The following is a 17,538-nucleotide window of genomic DNA, read 5'->3' as shown; positions in this document are numbered from 1 at the left end:
CACAAATAATGGAGCCATGACAAGACTCACATGCTACACAAATGTTGCTACACAATCTCCAATTCTAGATCAGACCGAACCCAAAATAGCACTTCTTAGCTTAGAAAAACAAGAATGGAACCAAGATAAACATGAATCCAAGAAATCAACAGCATATCCAATAAACAAATAAATTTAGATCAGAAACAACACTATCAATTACCAATCAACACTAATCAACTTCTAGAGCACCAAACAAATTGGGAAACATATCTCAGATCACCAACTCAGAAAACCAATACCAGTACAATATGTTGACATTAATGACAACCATTTTAGCACCATCAATATCACATTTTCAACAATCTCCCCCATTGTCATTGATGGAAATATCCATCAATTAAAAACACAAAAAAACTCTCTTTCTACATCATCAACATCAAATCTCTGCACATCTCTCCCCCTTTGACACCAAGGACGAAGGTGGGCACAACTCCCCCTATGAAACTTAATCTTCTCCCCCTAAGAGGAAGCCCCCCAAGCATTAGTCCAAACAAGAATGTTCATGCAATTCAATAGACCAATGCACATCCAAATGTACATTAGTTCAAACTAGGATGTGGAAATACCCCTAACTTTTGCTAAAGCTACTCAAAAGTATCCATACAAAACACCTTTGTGAAGATATTTGCAATCTTCTCTTTTGTAGGTACATACTCAAGCCTTACTTCATTATCCAACACCTTTTCCCTCAAGAAGTGATACCTAATAGATATGTTTTATTCTAAAATATTATATTGGATTCTTAAAAATGTTTATTGCACTGGTCTTATCACACATAATTGAGATAGGTTCATCAAACAGTACACCAATTGATATCCTTCAATTTTTTTTTCATCAATGATATTTGTGTCCAACATGAAGATGCCACAATATATTCAGCTTCAATAGTGGATAGAGACACAGAATCATGTTTCTTGACCAAGAAACTAACTGGGAGCCAAGGAAAAATGCTCCACCACTTGTACTTTTTTGTCATCAACACTTCCTACCCAATATGCATCTTTATAAGTTGTCAAAGTGAAATGTAAATCTTTGGGATATCTAATCCAAACTCCTATGTTCTCTTCAAATATCTGAAAATTATTTTTACTGCAACAACATGTAATTCTTTTGGTTCTTACTGAAATCTAGCCACTAAACAAATAGCATATATGATATGTGGCCTAGTAGAAGTCAGATATAACATTCCTCCAATCATTGATTTGCACTTACTTGCATCAGACTTAAAGGATTTATCATCTTTTGTTAACTTGCATCTAGTGGTCATAGGTGTACACACCAGTTTAGAATTCTCCACCCCAAACTTCTTCAACAATTTTCTGACATATTTAGACTAAGAAATAAAAATTTATTTTCTATTTCGATTCAGTCGCAATCCAAGAAATAAATCCAACTCACTGATCATGGACATCTCAAATTTCTTCTGCATCTCACCAGTAAACCTTTCTCACATATTAGCATTTCCTTCAAATATTATGTCATCAACATATACTACAACAATTAGGATTTTACCTCAATCAACTTTGAATATAGTTTATTGTCAGTAGATCTATTTTTAAAACCTTGATCAATCAAATACTTGTCTAGCCTTCCATGCCAAGCTCTAGAAGCTTGTTTCAATCCCTACAGAGCCTTTTTTAGCCTACAAACAATATCTGGATCATCTTTCAATTTAAATTCTTTTGGTCATTCAATATAAACTTCTTTTAGTTCTCCATTCAAAACGATTGATTTTACATCCATCTAAAAAACTTTTAAATCATTAAAGGTTGCAAAGGCAAGGAACATTCTAATAGCTTCCATTTGCACAACAAGAGCAAATGTTCCTTAAAGTCAATGCCTTCAATCTAAGTGTAACCCTTGCAAACCAACCTTGTTTTTATTCTTACTACTTTTACATCTTCATCCAACTTATTCTGAAATACCCACTTTGTTCCAATTATATTTTTACCTTATGGTCTGTGTACTAGTTCCCATGTTCAATTTTTCTCAATCTGGTCTTGTTCTTCTTTCATTGCCTTCATCCAATTTTGATCATTGCAAGATTTTTCTACTAACTGCAATCCAGTCTTAGAAAGTAAACATAACAAATGTTGTTCTTGAGCTTCTTTACTTGTGATAATTCCTCTGTTCTTGTCTCCAATAATCTAACCCTAAGAGTGATTTCTTTGTTCATATCTCAGTGTCTTTGATGAAAATTCCAAAGCATCCTAAGTTTACTTTTCCTTCTCTTCTTCTATATTTTCCCATTCACTTTTTCTATCAGAGGACTCATTAGATTCATATCCTACTAATTTATCAGTGTCTTTAGAAATGTCTTCATCAACCTTCACATTTGCACTTTCAACAATTTTATATAGTCTTTTGTTGTAACATCGGTATGCCTTGCTCCTTGTGGAGTATCCTAGGAATATGCCTTCATCTTCTCTATTATCAAAATTTCCAAGATTATCCTCATCTCTTTGAATATAACATTGCTTCCAAATACCTTGAAATACTTCACTATCATAATCCGTCCATGTCATAGTTCATACGATGTCTTCCCATATTTTTATGGAATAAAATTTTGTTAAGGATATATAATGTTATGTGTATAGCTTCTCTCCAATAAACCTCTGGTAGACCTACTCCTTTGATCATCATTTTAGTTGTCTCTTGTATAGTTTGATTCATTATTTCTACTTCACCATTTTGTGGTGGAGTCCTAGGGGTGAATAATTGCCTTCTAATACCATTTTTCTCATAGAAATTGTTAAACTCATCTAAAATAAATTATCCTCCTTTGTCAAACCTCAAACCCTTAATTCTTCTATCAGTTTCATTCTCAACTCTTTCCTTGAATATCTTGAATTTTTCTAATGCTTCTGATTTTTCTTTTAAAAATGCAATCCATGTCCTTCTAGAATGATCATCAATTAAGAGAATGAAATGCCTCTCACCTTGTATACTCCTTGTTCTGGTAGGACTGCATAATTCTATGTGCACCAAGTCCAACAGTTTGGTAGAAGATTGTTCCTTTCCTCTAAATGTTCCCTTTGTCTACTTTCCCACTTGACATTCTTTGCAAATATTGTTATCTAGGTTGGTCAACCTTGGTAAATCTCTTACCGTACTTGTTGAAATAATCTTTACCAAATTTTCAAAGTTGATATGACACGTCCTTCGATGCCAGAGCCAACTATTGTTGAATTGAGATAATAAACAAAATATTTTAGCTCCTTCTAGTTGATACATGTTTCCACTAGTATTTTTTCCTACTGCAATAACAGTTCCAAATCTCTTTTGGATCTCACGGCCACCATCCTGAAAAACAACATTGTAACAATCTTTTGCACATTTGTCCAACACTTAAAAAATTATGATGCAAACCCTTCACATAGTAAACATTGTCAGTATTATGTTTTCCATCAAAAGGAATAGAGACATTTCCAACAATTTGTGTTATTTGATCATCTCCAAACCTAACAAAACCTCCATCATATTTCTTAAGTTTTAAAAACTTACTTTTATCATTGATCATATGATTTTAACATCCACTATCAATCAACCATTCACTTATATCTCTCCTAGCATGTAAAGAAGTAGCAACAACTTTTACAGTCTCTGAAGGTAGCATGTTAGAAACATCAGTCTTAGGTACATCCTTTTCTACTAGAAATAAACAGTCACCTTCATCATAGTCTATTTCATCATCTAAAATACTAGCATCATCTTTAACATAGTAGACATTATTATTAAACACCTCTTTATTTTCTCCAATTTTTTTTCTTGTTTCCTCTTCTGGACATCTAGTAGCCAAGTGACCAATATTTCCACATCTAAAACATTTGAGAGGTAACATACCTTTATATTTGTCAGTGTCTTTCTTCAACTTCCTCACAAAATTTTCTTCCTCTTCTGAGCTTTCATCATTTGGGTCTTCCTCTATAGCTTTAAAGGTTGTCTCAGATTTAGATTTGTCTTTCCTAAACTTCCTCATCTCAAATGCAATCAGAATGACATATAGTTGTTCCCTAGTGATCTTCTTTAGATCATAGACTTCTTCAATAGAAGAGATCTTATCATTGTAGCTTTGTGGTAGGATCATTAAAATCTTCTCCATTATTCTTCATCATTCAAGGTGCCGCCAAGCTCTCTAATTTTATTTACTACACTATCAACCTTATGAAAATAACTTGTTATATCCTCTCCTTCTTCCATTCTTAATTTCTCATATCTATGCTTAGCTATCAGCATCTTTGATAATTTAACTCTGTAATTTCCTTCATAGATATCCTTTAACTTTTCCCAAACTTCATTAGCAGAGAGTTTTTTAGTGGCTAATTCCGCTTTTTTTTTTTGAGGAAATGGTGAATAGTCTAGGGCAACATAGTGGTCAAATCACTCAAAATTTTGGGGTTAATGGTACACTGTATTCTGGCTTCACCATTGACCACACACCGTTCAACGTGCATGTCTGTAATATTTGCCTAGAATCACTTGGACGTGGGTATTATATCACCTTCGTTATTCACCAGAAATAGTAAAATGACCACATACCCAGGGCCTAATTTGCCAACGGTAGATTAAAAGTTCATTGCATGCGTCAACCAAATTCACCAATATCAATTAAAACATTATAAGCATTCAAGGACCCATTTCGCTCTACTTAAATCAAGATGCATTTTGAAACACCTGTGCAATTCGCCAAAAATGCAATCATGGATTGATATAAATACACTCTTTCTTACAATTTGTTCGTGTCCAATTAGTAAATTTGGGAGCTCTTGATTCACATTTCGCAATTTGAGTTGGAACGTCAAAGTTCATTGTAGGGTGGAGGGCTAGTGTTACAATCCTACAACACAGGCCCAGGCATTCCTAATTCCTGATTCAGAGAATTGAGAAGGCATAAAGGTGAGAAATCATTTCTTCATACTTGATAGTATTAGTTTTAACTTTTAATTCGTAGTGAGAGGTCAAGACTCAAGATGTCACAGTCAAACATGGGTGAGACTCCTCAATGTGGTGAAGGGATTGAGATGTTAGACAAGGGTGAGACGGAGACTCCTCAGGGTGGTGAAGGGATTGGGATGTTAGACAAGGGTAAGACTCCTCAGGGCAGTGAAACTGAAGGGATTGGGAGGCCATCAAAACGCCCAAAACGTAAACTCAAAGATACTACCATAAAGTCTTTCTTTGGAATTGGTAAAGTTTTTGGTCCATCAACTTCTGTAGTTGCATAATGAAGATGAACCTATTAGTAATAGTTAGTTTCTAGATCTTGAGTCCATTTGGGATATAGAAGCCTCGGACTGAGTCACTGAAGTGAATTAGCAGTCAGTTTATAGGTATTTATAATTATAATATAGTTCTCGAGTCATATTACAATTTCAATTTGCAATACTATAGTTGTCATTGATGATTTTTGATATTGTATTCCTTAAATTTGTCAATCAGAACGGCTACTTATTTCATATTTTTAATTGTGAATTTGAATTATTAGTAAACAATTAGAATTTAATTTTTGAATTATTAGTAAACAATTGAATTATTAGTAAATTGGTTCCACATTATGTTGAACATGAAATGCAACAATTTGTGTCACAAGATCCATAAAATTATTCATATTGCATAACTATTAGAACCTTTCTATTGTTCTACATTAAATGCTTAACATGATGTTCATGGCGATTAGGGTTTTGTGTTTGTTTTTTGTCTTAGTTGGCTAGTAAACCAAAGTTGTCATCCATTGAAAATCTGAGTTTTCCTCTCTTTATTTGTCCATGTCAATGTCAAGTGTGGTCAAATGGTTGGTCAGACAATGAGACATGTTTAATTTGTCATCTCTTACTCACAAATAAATTTCATGTTTAACAATTTAAGTGGTGAGTTAGCAAGTGTTGGTTTGGGTTTAAATCGTGAGGTCTCTAGTTTTTTGGGTGTTAGCATTTAATGTTAGCAAGCTGGAGATTGTTAATGAAATTGCTTTGGTCATGAGGTCTCGAATTGGTTTGATGCCATGCATTATAGCCGTGAGAGTTAGTGAGTAATTCATTAATGGTCTATGTGCCACTTCTTAGGCCTGTTTAAGAAGGTAATTAACATAAAACATCGATTTTTGTTGGTACTCGTTGGGTCACTGTGGTCAAGAGATAAATAGTTTTGAGATTTTATGGTTAGCGCTAGCTCGCAGGTCCTTTATCATCAAGTCAGTTTAAGTTGCGAGCTTGCGAGTACTGGGAGATTTTAGTTCTCAATACCTCACAAGATGTTTTGCACTTGACCATTTTATGTTGCAAGGTTGCGAATGGGTGTGATTTTATGTTATCGCAAGGTCGCGAGGTGTTCACGGTTAAGTCATTTTAATTTGTGATCATACGATGTGTTTGGTATCGCAACTTAGTTGGTTTGGTCGCTTGCTCGCAGGTTTTGAAGTTGTTTAGCATTTTATGTTGCAATCTAGCGACAGGTAAGTTTTGGTCTGATTTTATGGTCATCACATGCTCGTGGGTTTGTAAGTCTTAAGTCAAAAAGTTTTGTGAGCATGCGATGGCAGTTAAGTGTCTTGTTGTCGCGGGATCCCAAGGGTTTAAGTCAATTTAAGTTGTGAGTTGCGAGCTTGCAATGAAATAATTTGTTTTGTTATATTTGCAGTGGTCACCAACTCGCAGGTAAAGAAAGAATATTACAAATGTTGTTGTGAGGTTGCAACTGAAGGGCTTGATGAAGATCAATGACTGTCACTCACTCGTGAGATTCTTTGAGGATTTATAAAAGGGGTTGCGAGCTTGTGATTAAGAGGATTTGGTAGCATTGTCGCTAACTCCTTGGTTACTTTCCAAATTGTTATAACCAGCTGCGAGTGTGCGATTAAAGATGGGGATTGACAAGTGGACTTGTTTGTTGGGTTCTATAAAAGTTTTGAATGGCAATCACCAATCAAATAGAAGGGCATGAATCCAAATTTCACTCAAGTACTTCAGCCATTTTTTTATATGTCTTGGGTCCCCTGACTTCTATCATTTTTCGGGCACGTCACCATATTTTTGTCACTTTTCGGGACTATTTTTTGTCTGTTTAATCATTTTAAACTTCCCCCCAGAAAACAACTTTATAGACTTAATTATATTTAATGAAATTTAAAAAGTTCAATTCCAGGTGAAGTTATCACAAATGTGTTCACTTCCCACATTCGGGTCGAAATCCACCCTAAGTCGTTTTGGAAAAAGGTTGAAATCGCCAATATATTTTTTTTATGGTTTGAAAATATCTTGAAATCGCCAATATATTTTTTTTATGGTTTGAAAATAGGTTGAAATCACCAATATATTATTTTTATGGTTTGAAAATAGGTTGAAATCGCCAATATTTTTTTTTATGGTTTGAAAATAGGTTGAAATCACCAATGCAAATATTTTTTCTGGTTTTAAAATCATTACAATTCGCCCATGCAAATATTTTTTTGGTTTTAAAAACATTACAATTCGCATGGATTTTTCACAAACTTTGAATGAACATGAATGATTCACCAATGGGGATTATTATTTTTTCTCTGTAAACCGCAAAATTTTGCCAGTAAAATTAAAATTTTCCTCTGCAATTATACACCTTTCGCCAGGTTTTTACACCTTGTCCAAGGGGGGGCTTTCTTAAAGTTTTCCTTGTTCATTAGTAGTATTTAATGAAATAACCTTTGTTAATTCAATCTTTGATAAAGCACTAAATGTGACATACCTTGCTTTCTCATTCTTTTCATAGGCCCGGATCTCATCCGGACTAGTAGGATCATTTGATGGCAATATATACTTAGTCTCCATCACTTTCCAAGTGTTGTAACTTAAGGAGATCAAGTAACCTCTCATCTTTACTTTCCAGAAGCCATAGTAGGATCCCTCAAAGATAGGAATAGTTAGTTAAGTGTCATTGGATCTAACTCAAGCAGTTAATCTCTTTTCCAAGGAACCAAAACTATGATACCAATTTTTAAATATTGAAAGAACTGAGAGAGGGGATGAATTAGTTGTCAATTAAACTTTTTAACTCTTTTATAGATCTAGAATAACCAACTTATTAATTACTTAACCAAAATGGATATGAACATGAAAGAATACACATACACAATGAAATCATGTACATAATGAACACCAGATATGACGTGGAAAACCCTAGAAGGGAAAAACCACTGATAATTTTAGTTCTCAATATATAACAATTGTTAAGGTGACACCGGTTAAGGTGATTTTTACAAGGGCGGCTCATTGCAAGAATGTTCACTGCAAGAGCGCTCACTACCCAGAAAGGCTCACTACCTAAAAAGGAAGAAAGAAAATAAAATCCACCATAGTGACACACCTTTGCATAACATCAGTCAGATTTTTCTTTTCAATCTCACACACCTTCCATATCACATTCATTTTGATCATCCTTTACTTATACTCTCCTTGTGACAACATAACCTTCCAAGTTGGCCAAACGTAAATTGAAATAGGTTTACACTAAACATTCTCGTGGTGGAAATGAATGACAAGTGGAACACACCACAATACACTACAATGGTCAGAACAACACCCTACATCTTCATCACAAATATCGAAGTCAAGACAAGACTCACATTCTACACTAATGCCGCTATGCAATCTCCAATTTCAGATCAGTCCAGACCCAAAATAACACTTCTCGGCTTAGGAAAACAAGAATAGAATCATGATAAACATGAATCCAAGAAATCAACACCATATCTAGAAAACAGATAAATATGGATCACAAACAACACTATCAATCACCAGTCAACACTAATCAACTTTCAGAGCACCAAATAGATTGGGTAACATATCCCTAATCACCAACTTAGAAAACCAATTCCTGTATGGTATGTTGACATCAATGACAATCATGAATGACAACCATATCAACACCATCAACATCACATTTGCAGCAGAAACCATATTAGGGTTTAAGAAATAATTTATTTCCAATGGAATATTAGGTTCATGAATAGATCATAGCATACCAAATAATATAACAATGTGTCACTAATTTTATCTTAGAATAATCATATGAGTGGAAATATATTAGATTTTAAAACAAGTGTAAAATGTAAACCACAAGACCAAAGAAAGGATGCATAGTTTAGCTAAAAGATATGATAGATATATAAGAATAGAAAAACACTAAATATGAATTATTTCAAATGATTTAGGTTTATTATCGACTTATCATCATACTGAATTTGACCAAAATATATGAAATAAATGTAGCTCAGTGGTAACACTTCAACACCACCAAAATCCCTACAAAACCAAAAAACTTCAACAAGAGAGAATAGCAAGAATAATTTTTGTAAAAATTATGCATGAAATGATTGATTGAATATGAAATATAAAATTATTGCTTACAAAATAAATGTGTAATATAGTATAAACAACTAACATGACACAAAGATTAAATGCCTAAGTAACTAAATGTAAATGAGGTGAACATAACCCCATTATAACTAACTTCTAGAAATGACACCATGAACCTATATTAGCTTAACATGTGAATGTCTCCTTACTAGGAAATTACAATGTACAAGACATTATTCATTTTAACACCCCATCTTAAGTGCAACTTAGGGAGATGGAATTATAATGCAAGATGATACAACAATAAAAGATCATTATTGGTTCCAACATCTAGGTCATGTTAGGGACCCGTGAACAAATTATCTCTCACAAACAATGAAATGAGATAACCCATTAAGGAAAAAATCCTTTCCAAAAGAGATAAAAGATACAATTAAGGATGATTCATTGAGAACTAAAATATAAATTTATTATATTATATCACAAATATAATAAATATACCTCCATACAAAGGATAACAAGAGAGACCATAAAAGTCCCCATAATGAGATAATTTGTTGTAGTGAAGCCACTATAAGTAATTTATGGTGTAAACTCTAGAAACCTAAATCTAAGCAACAAAGAGAAAGACACATCTAATGTAAAATATTGGAAACTTTCAATTATGGAGTATCTCTAGAATCATATAAGAAAATAGAATAAGCTTTATTTTGAAGGAATGAATAAAAAACTTTCAATTAGTAAAACCCTAGAATATAATTAAAAAATAGTTATTAATAGATGATATAGAACTAAAATAAAGTGAAGTGATCAAAATTATACCTTCCCTAGAGATACGATGTCCAATAATATTTCAAGGTACCCATTGAGTCAGAACATAAATAAAATGTACCTGCAATAAAGATCTTCAATAGTTTTCCAATACTACAAGAACCACAAAAATTAGAGATCATGGAAAAACATAATGAGCTTGGGCTCCAAAAATAAAGATCTAGCTTAATGAGACAAAAAATAGCACCAAAAATTAGAATCTACAAAAAATACTCACTCCAATAGAAAGTAAACTGAACTATCTTTCCAATAATTTCTCATTAAAAAAACCAATCCCATATGTGAAAGTTATGGCCATTTTCCTATTGAGGTGAAACTGCAAATAAAAAGGGAATAAGTGTTTAGCACCCAAGGGTTTACCCAATGGATTCCCATATGTTTATCATTGATGTGGGGTAAAGAAATACATTGTCAGCAATGGCAATGGCACCACTAGGTGGTGGGCCAAAGGTCACACCTCCCAAGAATATAATCCCTCAATTCATCATGGAACCTTGGTGCGTAGCTAGACAACAGTTGGTGCCAATACCAAATGCCGAACAACATAACCAAAATGACCATGTGATTAAAAAAACAATAGTATTAACACAAATATTTTTTTTTTATATTCCAGATCGTTTACAAATACTTTGCTCATACGAGCATCAACTTGAGACCATTTGATCTCCACAATGAGAACTCAATGCTTTAACCAATATAACACAAATATTTTTCCAAAATTCATTGATGAAAATTGAGAAAATTGTACCATTTAACTAAAGATGTAGTCAAGTACAAATAAGTATAATGCATAAAAGTTTCATACAAGTGATGCCAAAGACCGCAAAAATGCCAATAATATGTCATGTTTGTAGAAGAATATTTGATAGGAGGGATGAGCCTTTTTTAAAGAACTATACAATAAGTTCGTATGAACACATACAAATTTGTATGACCATACAAATAGTGACCAAAAATGAAAAAAAATTTATGCCCTTTGGACAAAAGTGTCAAAATTCAACAATTTGATAGTTTATAGTTTTTTGGCCCTTTTGGATGCAATAGTAAGGCCAAATTTAACCCAAAGTACCCTAAAATTTTAACGCTTCATAGATCTATCAAATGAAACCCTACTTTAAAACCTTGTAGATCAGATAAAGCATAACAATATTAGACAAAATGAAACAAAAACCCTAGTTCTGACAGTAAGATAATAGTGAAATCTCTTAACCATCATCATCTTGAAGATCAGTTATTTTAGAAGTTGGAGTAAATCCTCTTTTGGTAATATTTAAATTATGGATGGGTGCATGAATTTGGGTCCCAATTAGGGTGAAGTGTGTTCATTGGGAAGAACACTGTCGAAAATAGGGAGCCATTTTTTAGAAAATGGAAAATAGGGACTGAAGCAGTCACCGAGTAGGAGGGACCTCAAAGAGATCAATCTGAACTTGTCAGCAAGAGTAAACATAATGGAAACACAAAGATGTGATGGAGGCAATGCAAAACAGATTATATTATAACATAAAAATTGATTACAACCAACCGGTAACAACTGGGTTACAGTATAACCGACTCACAGGCCTGCTGGAACATGCTAAAAATATAGAATAGACCACAACCGAGACCTCAAATCCATAGATCTATCTTCTATATTCTTTCTTCAACCTTAGATACATTCTAATGCTCAATTACAATGATTTATATGATCTAAGGGGATCCAGTCAGCCCAAAAAGGGATCAAAACCTGAAGAACAAGACCTAACATGTAAAACCAACAAGGTCGGCCTCTGCCAAGAGATTCCTCTAGAAAATCCAAAGGATGAAGTGTAGATTGTGGGAAAAGGTTGGCCACATGCCAATAAAAATCAGAATCAACACTCAGGACTCCATAAGCTACGGAAGGGGTCGGGTAGGTCACCAATGCAAATAGATCTAGGAAATTGGTAACAAGAAAGTGTCAACCAGTAATAGGAAACTGTTATGGAAATCGATAGCGATAACTTATTGGAAAATCATCCAAATGCTTTGTGGTTTGGGAATAAGGAAGATAATCAAGTCTTCAAGTAAAATACAACTCCAGAGGATCTGATGAGCCAAAACCAAGACACACAGAAAGAAATGTTGAAACTGCAAACAGAAAGCAAAATAGAAAGGAAATGTTTTTGGTTGATGCAAGATTGCCATGAACTGGGGATGCTCCTACATTAGACATCCAGGGTTATTGAAAAAGTGAGTCTCTTACTTTGCTGGGGTCAGAGGAAAACTAAGGTGATCTACCTCTACCTGAGAAATCCAAGAAGAATCTTCAACTGGTGTGTCCTTCCACTTCACAAGACACTCCTTATACTAACTGCTCCAGGTACTACACCCAATCCTACTATCCAAAATGTCTTCAATCTGATCTAGTTCCTTCTGAGGCAACTATTTCTCCAAGTCTACAAAGCTACCTTCACTAAATTCTAGTTCATGATACTCATGAAGATCTGTAATGTTAAACATAGGTGAAATACTCAAATTATATCCAATAACTCCACTTCATATGCATTTGCAGAACTGAACTTCCTCAAAATCTTGCAAGGTCCAAACTTCTTCATCTACAACTTATTATAAGTTCCAACCGGGAATCTTTCTTTTCTTAGATATACCATCATCTCATCGCCAACTTCAAATTCCTTACGTCTCCTCTTCTCATCTACCTTCTCCTTATACTTGTTGTTCATATCTTCCAAATGCTTCTTAACCTGAATATGCAAGGTTGTCATGTGATTTTCAGTCTTCTTCTTCTTAACTTCTCTTGTCTTCACTGCTAATATCTCTAGGTTCTGATATACCTCTAGGATGTATTTTGGTAACAATCCCAAAAGGTATTCTTCTGGTATTCCTATTTATTGAATTATTGTAGGCAAACTCTGCTTGTACAAGAATCAAATCCCAACTTCTGGTTTTATCTCCAACTAAACATCTCAACAAATTTCCCAAGCTCTGGCTAACTACTTATGTATGTCCATCAGTCTATGGGTGAAAAGTAGAACTAAACTTCAAATCTATCTTCATCTTCTTCCAAAGTCTTCTCCAAAAATAGCCAACAAACTTAGTGTCTCTGTCTGAAACTATGCTCTTAGGTAATCCATGCAATCTCACTACTTCCTTGAAAAATAGGTTTGCTACATGTAATGCATCTGATGTCTTCTTACAAGGTATGAAATGAGCCATCTTCAAGAATCTATCCACTACCACAAATATAGAATCATTCCCTCTCAGTGTTTTAGGTAATCCAAGTATGAAATCCATTCTTATATCCTCCCAAGGTCTTACTGGTACTATCAAAGGTTTATACAATCCCACATTCTTACTACTCCCCTTTGCAACTTGAAAAACTCTACAACTTTGCACATATTTCTTAACATCCTTATGAATTTGGGGCCAAAAGTAATGCTCACTCACAAATGCTATTGTTTTGTCAATACCAAAGTGTACAGCTAATCCTCCACTATGTTTCTCCTTTATCAAATTCTCCCTCATAGAACTCTTAGGTATGCACAACTGAAATCCTCTGAATAACATCTCATCCTGAATGAAGTAATCTAGTCGCTTGCTTCTATCTACCATAATTGGTTCTCTACATGCTTTCCAAGGTTCTACAAAATCCAGGTCATCATCATACAAGGTCTTCAATTCCTCAAACCCTAATACTGTCACTCTCATCTTTGTTAGCAAATTCCTTCTCCTACTCAATGCATCAGCAACTCTGTTAGATTTCCCACTTATATGCTTCAACACAATTGTGTAACTCTACAAAAATTCTACCCATCTCATATGTCTCTGATTCAACTTACTTTGATTGTTCAAATACTGCAAAGCTTGATAATCTGTATACAACACAAACTCCTTAGGCAACAAGTAATGTATCCACTTCTTCGAGGCTTGAACTATGGCATAAAATTCTTGATCATACACTGAATATCTCGTCCGAGCATCATTCAATTTTGGACTGAAATAAGCTACTGCTCTCCCATCCTGACTCAAGACTACTCCTATTGTTGTTCCACTTGCATCACAATCCACTTGAAATACATTATTTAAATTTGGTAAAGCCAACATAGACTTCTCAGTCACTTTCTTCTTCAATAGTTCAAGAATTTTGTTTTCTCCGATGGTCCACTTGAATTCCTTCTTATTCCCTCTCATGGTCTCAGTCATAGGGTTACAAACTAGACTAAAATTTATGATGAACTTCTAGTAAAAACTAGCCAATCCATTAAATGATCTTACCTCTCCAATGCTTTCTTGTGTAGGCCATTCAACAATTTCTTTCACTTTCTCAGGGTCCATCTTCAAACCATCTTTAGATATCACAAATCCCAAATAGACTAACTCATCCTTTATGAAAGTACACTTCTTAATATTTATCATCATTTTTTCTTCTCTCAACCTCTGCAAAACTTATCTCAAATGCAACAAATGCTCCTCTTTTGTCTTACTAAAAATCATAATGTCATCCAAATACACAATAATAAACTTACCCAAGAGTTTCTTCAATACCTCATTCATCAGCCTCATGAAAGTACTCAGTGCATTAGTTAACCCCAAAGGAATCACCAACCATTCATATAGTCCTTCATTTTTCTTGAATGTTGTCTTCCACTGATCTCCTTCTCTAATCCTGATCTGATGACATCGACTCTTCAAATCTATCTTTGTAAAGTATTTTGCTCCACTCAAACAGTCCATTATGTCATCCATCCTAGGCAAAGGAAATCAATATTTCACTATGATCTTGTTTATTGCTCTTGAATCAGTACACATTCTCCATTCTCCATTCTTCTTAGGTGCTAATACTATTGGTACTACACAAGGGATCAAACTTTCTCTAATCAAACCTTTCTTCAACAACTCCTCTACTTGTCTATCCAGTTCTTCATTCTCTGTCAGTGTCATTTGGTGTGCAACTTTTTTAGGCAAACTAGCTTTGGGAATCAGGTCCATGCAATGACTAATACTTCTTATAGGTCAAAATCCATCAAGCACATTATCTGAAATGATGTCTTCATATTCTGTCAGCAAATCTTTTATCTCCTCTGGTTGTTCTTCTTCTGGTTCTGGTTTCTAAGTCTTTTTAGGAATTAAGGAAAAACATACATTCTCATGTCTTAATCCATCCAAGAATTCCCTTCCATCCACCACACATATTCTAGCATTCGTATAGAATTCACTCTTCAAAGGTTCCTCCAAGGGAACAAGGTTTGCTTCATCCCATTGGCCACAATAGTGTATGTATTCTTCCTCCCATCATATATTGCATGTCTATCAAACTACCAAGGTCTACCCAACAAAAGATGACAAATATCCATAGGCATAATATCACATAAGACTTCATCATGATAACTACCAAATTTCAATTTCACCAAACATTTCTCACTTACTAACAACTTATGTTCATCCTAAATCCATGCTATCTGATAAGGCTTAGGGAGTTTCAACCTTTCCAAATTCATCTTATTCACCATCTTTTCTAAAACAAGATTATCTAAACTAACACTATCAATAACAACTTTACAACACTTACTAGATACCTTACATCTGGTCTTGAACAAATTATTCCTCTGCAAGGGCTCTTCATCTATACCAATATGACACAAATCTTTCTTTACCATCAATAGTTCTCCATCTTTCGGTTTATTGTCTAATCTAGTGGGGTTTTCTTCCACCAATGTTGTTCTTCTAGTATTCTCTATCTTCTTACATTCAAAAGTACAATATCCTTCTCCTCCACACTTATAGAAAGTTCCTCTAAATGTCCTCTTGTCTTGTTCCAAAATTCTCATTCTGGTAGCCATTCGGTTCTCTCCTCTGGTAGAAATTTCTATCATCTTTCTGGTATGAATTACCTTCTTTTCTTACTTCCTTGTCCTTGTTATAATCTATATAGGTACCTCTTCCTCTTGTATATCCTCTTCCTCCTTTAAATCTACCTTTGGTAAACCTTCCACCTCTTCCTCTCTACCTCTACTCATGTCTTTTGTTTAACTTCTCTTCTTCCTTTAGGGCATACTGGTAAGCCTCTTCAACACTCTGTAATTTGATCAAACTAAGTTCATCTTATATAGACATCCACAATCCATTCAAATATCTTGCAACTTGTTCAACTTCATCATCAATGTGTCTGGATCTGATATTCAACTTGTAAAAGGCCTCGGTGTACTCCTTCACACTAGATTCCTTTTGTCTCAAATTCTGCAACTTTCAGAATAGATTCACTTGATAATCAACCGGCATAAATTTTGATTTCAACTTAGCAACCATATTATCCCATGTCTTAACCTTCTCTTTACCTCTCCACTATCTATCAACTTGCAAATTCTCCCACCAAAGAGATGCATGACCTTTCAACTGGGTACAAGCATATTTCACCTTCCTTTCTTCTGTAGTGTTCTCAAAATCAAAATATTTCTCCATCTTTGAGATCCAATCTATCAATTCATCTGAAACCAACTTTCCAACATATTCTAATGGGGTAAAATGAGGTTTAGTATTTGCCCTACTCAAAACCCTCAAAACCCTTTCCTCATCCGAATCAACCGCCGGTGAGTTTACTTGTTCTATTGAGGCTTCTTCTCCTTCCTCTTCACTTACATCTTCAATATGTCGGCCTCTTCTCTGGGTTGTCTCTATGGCTTCCAACCAGGCTAATATACCTTGCAACATTTCCATCACAGCATGGTCTGCATTCCCACATGCTCCACCATTCCTAGTTCCTCTTTGCACCATCTTTTACGTCAGTCCTCTACAGCTGCAGATCGGATCCACAGTCTGCCACACTACAACAAAATCTTAGGACACACAATCTCTAGAATGAATCTTGCTTTGATACCACTTGAAGCAATCACTAGTTAGGAGGGACCTCAAAGAGATCCTTCTAGAGTCAATAAGAGTAAACACAATGGAAACACAAAGATATAATGGAGGCCAAACTGATTACTGTAACCAACCGGTAACAATTGGGTTACAACATAACTAGCTCACAGGCCTGATAGAGCATGCTCAAAATACACAATAGGCCACAACCAGGACCTCAAATCCTTAGATCTATCTTCTATGTTCTTTCTTCAACCTTAGATACATTATAATGCTCAATTACAATAATTTATACGATCCAAGGGGATCCGGTTGGCCCAAAAAGGGATCAAAACCAAAAGAACAAGATCTAACATGTAAAATCAACAAGGTCAACCTCTGACAAGATATTCCTCTAGAAAATACAAAGGATGAAGTGTAGATCATGAGAAAAGGTCAGCCACATGCCAAGAAACATCGAAATCAATGCTCAAGGCTCTACAAGCTACGAAAAGGGTCCAAT

The sequence above is a fragment of the Cryptomeria japonica genome, chromosome 5 (assembly GCF_030272615.1).
Source record: "Cryptomeria japonica chromosome 5, Sugi_1.0, whole genome shotgun sequence".
Lineage (NCBI taxonomy): Eukaryota > Viridiplantae > Streptophyta > Pinopsida > Cupressales > Cupressaceae > Cryptomeria > Cryptomeria japonica.
This window is presented reverse-complemented; position numbering follows the sequence as displayed.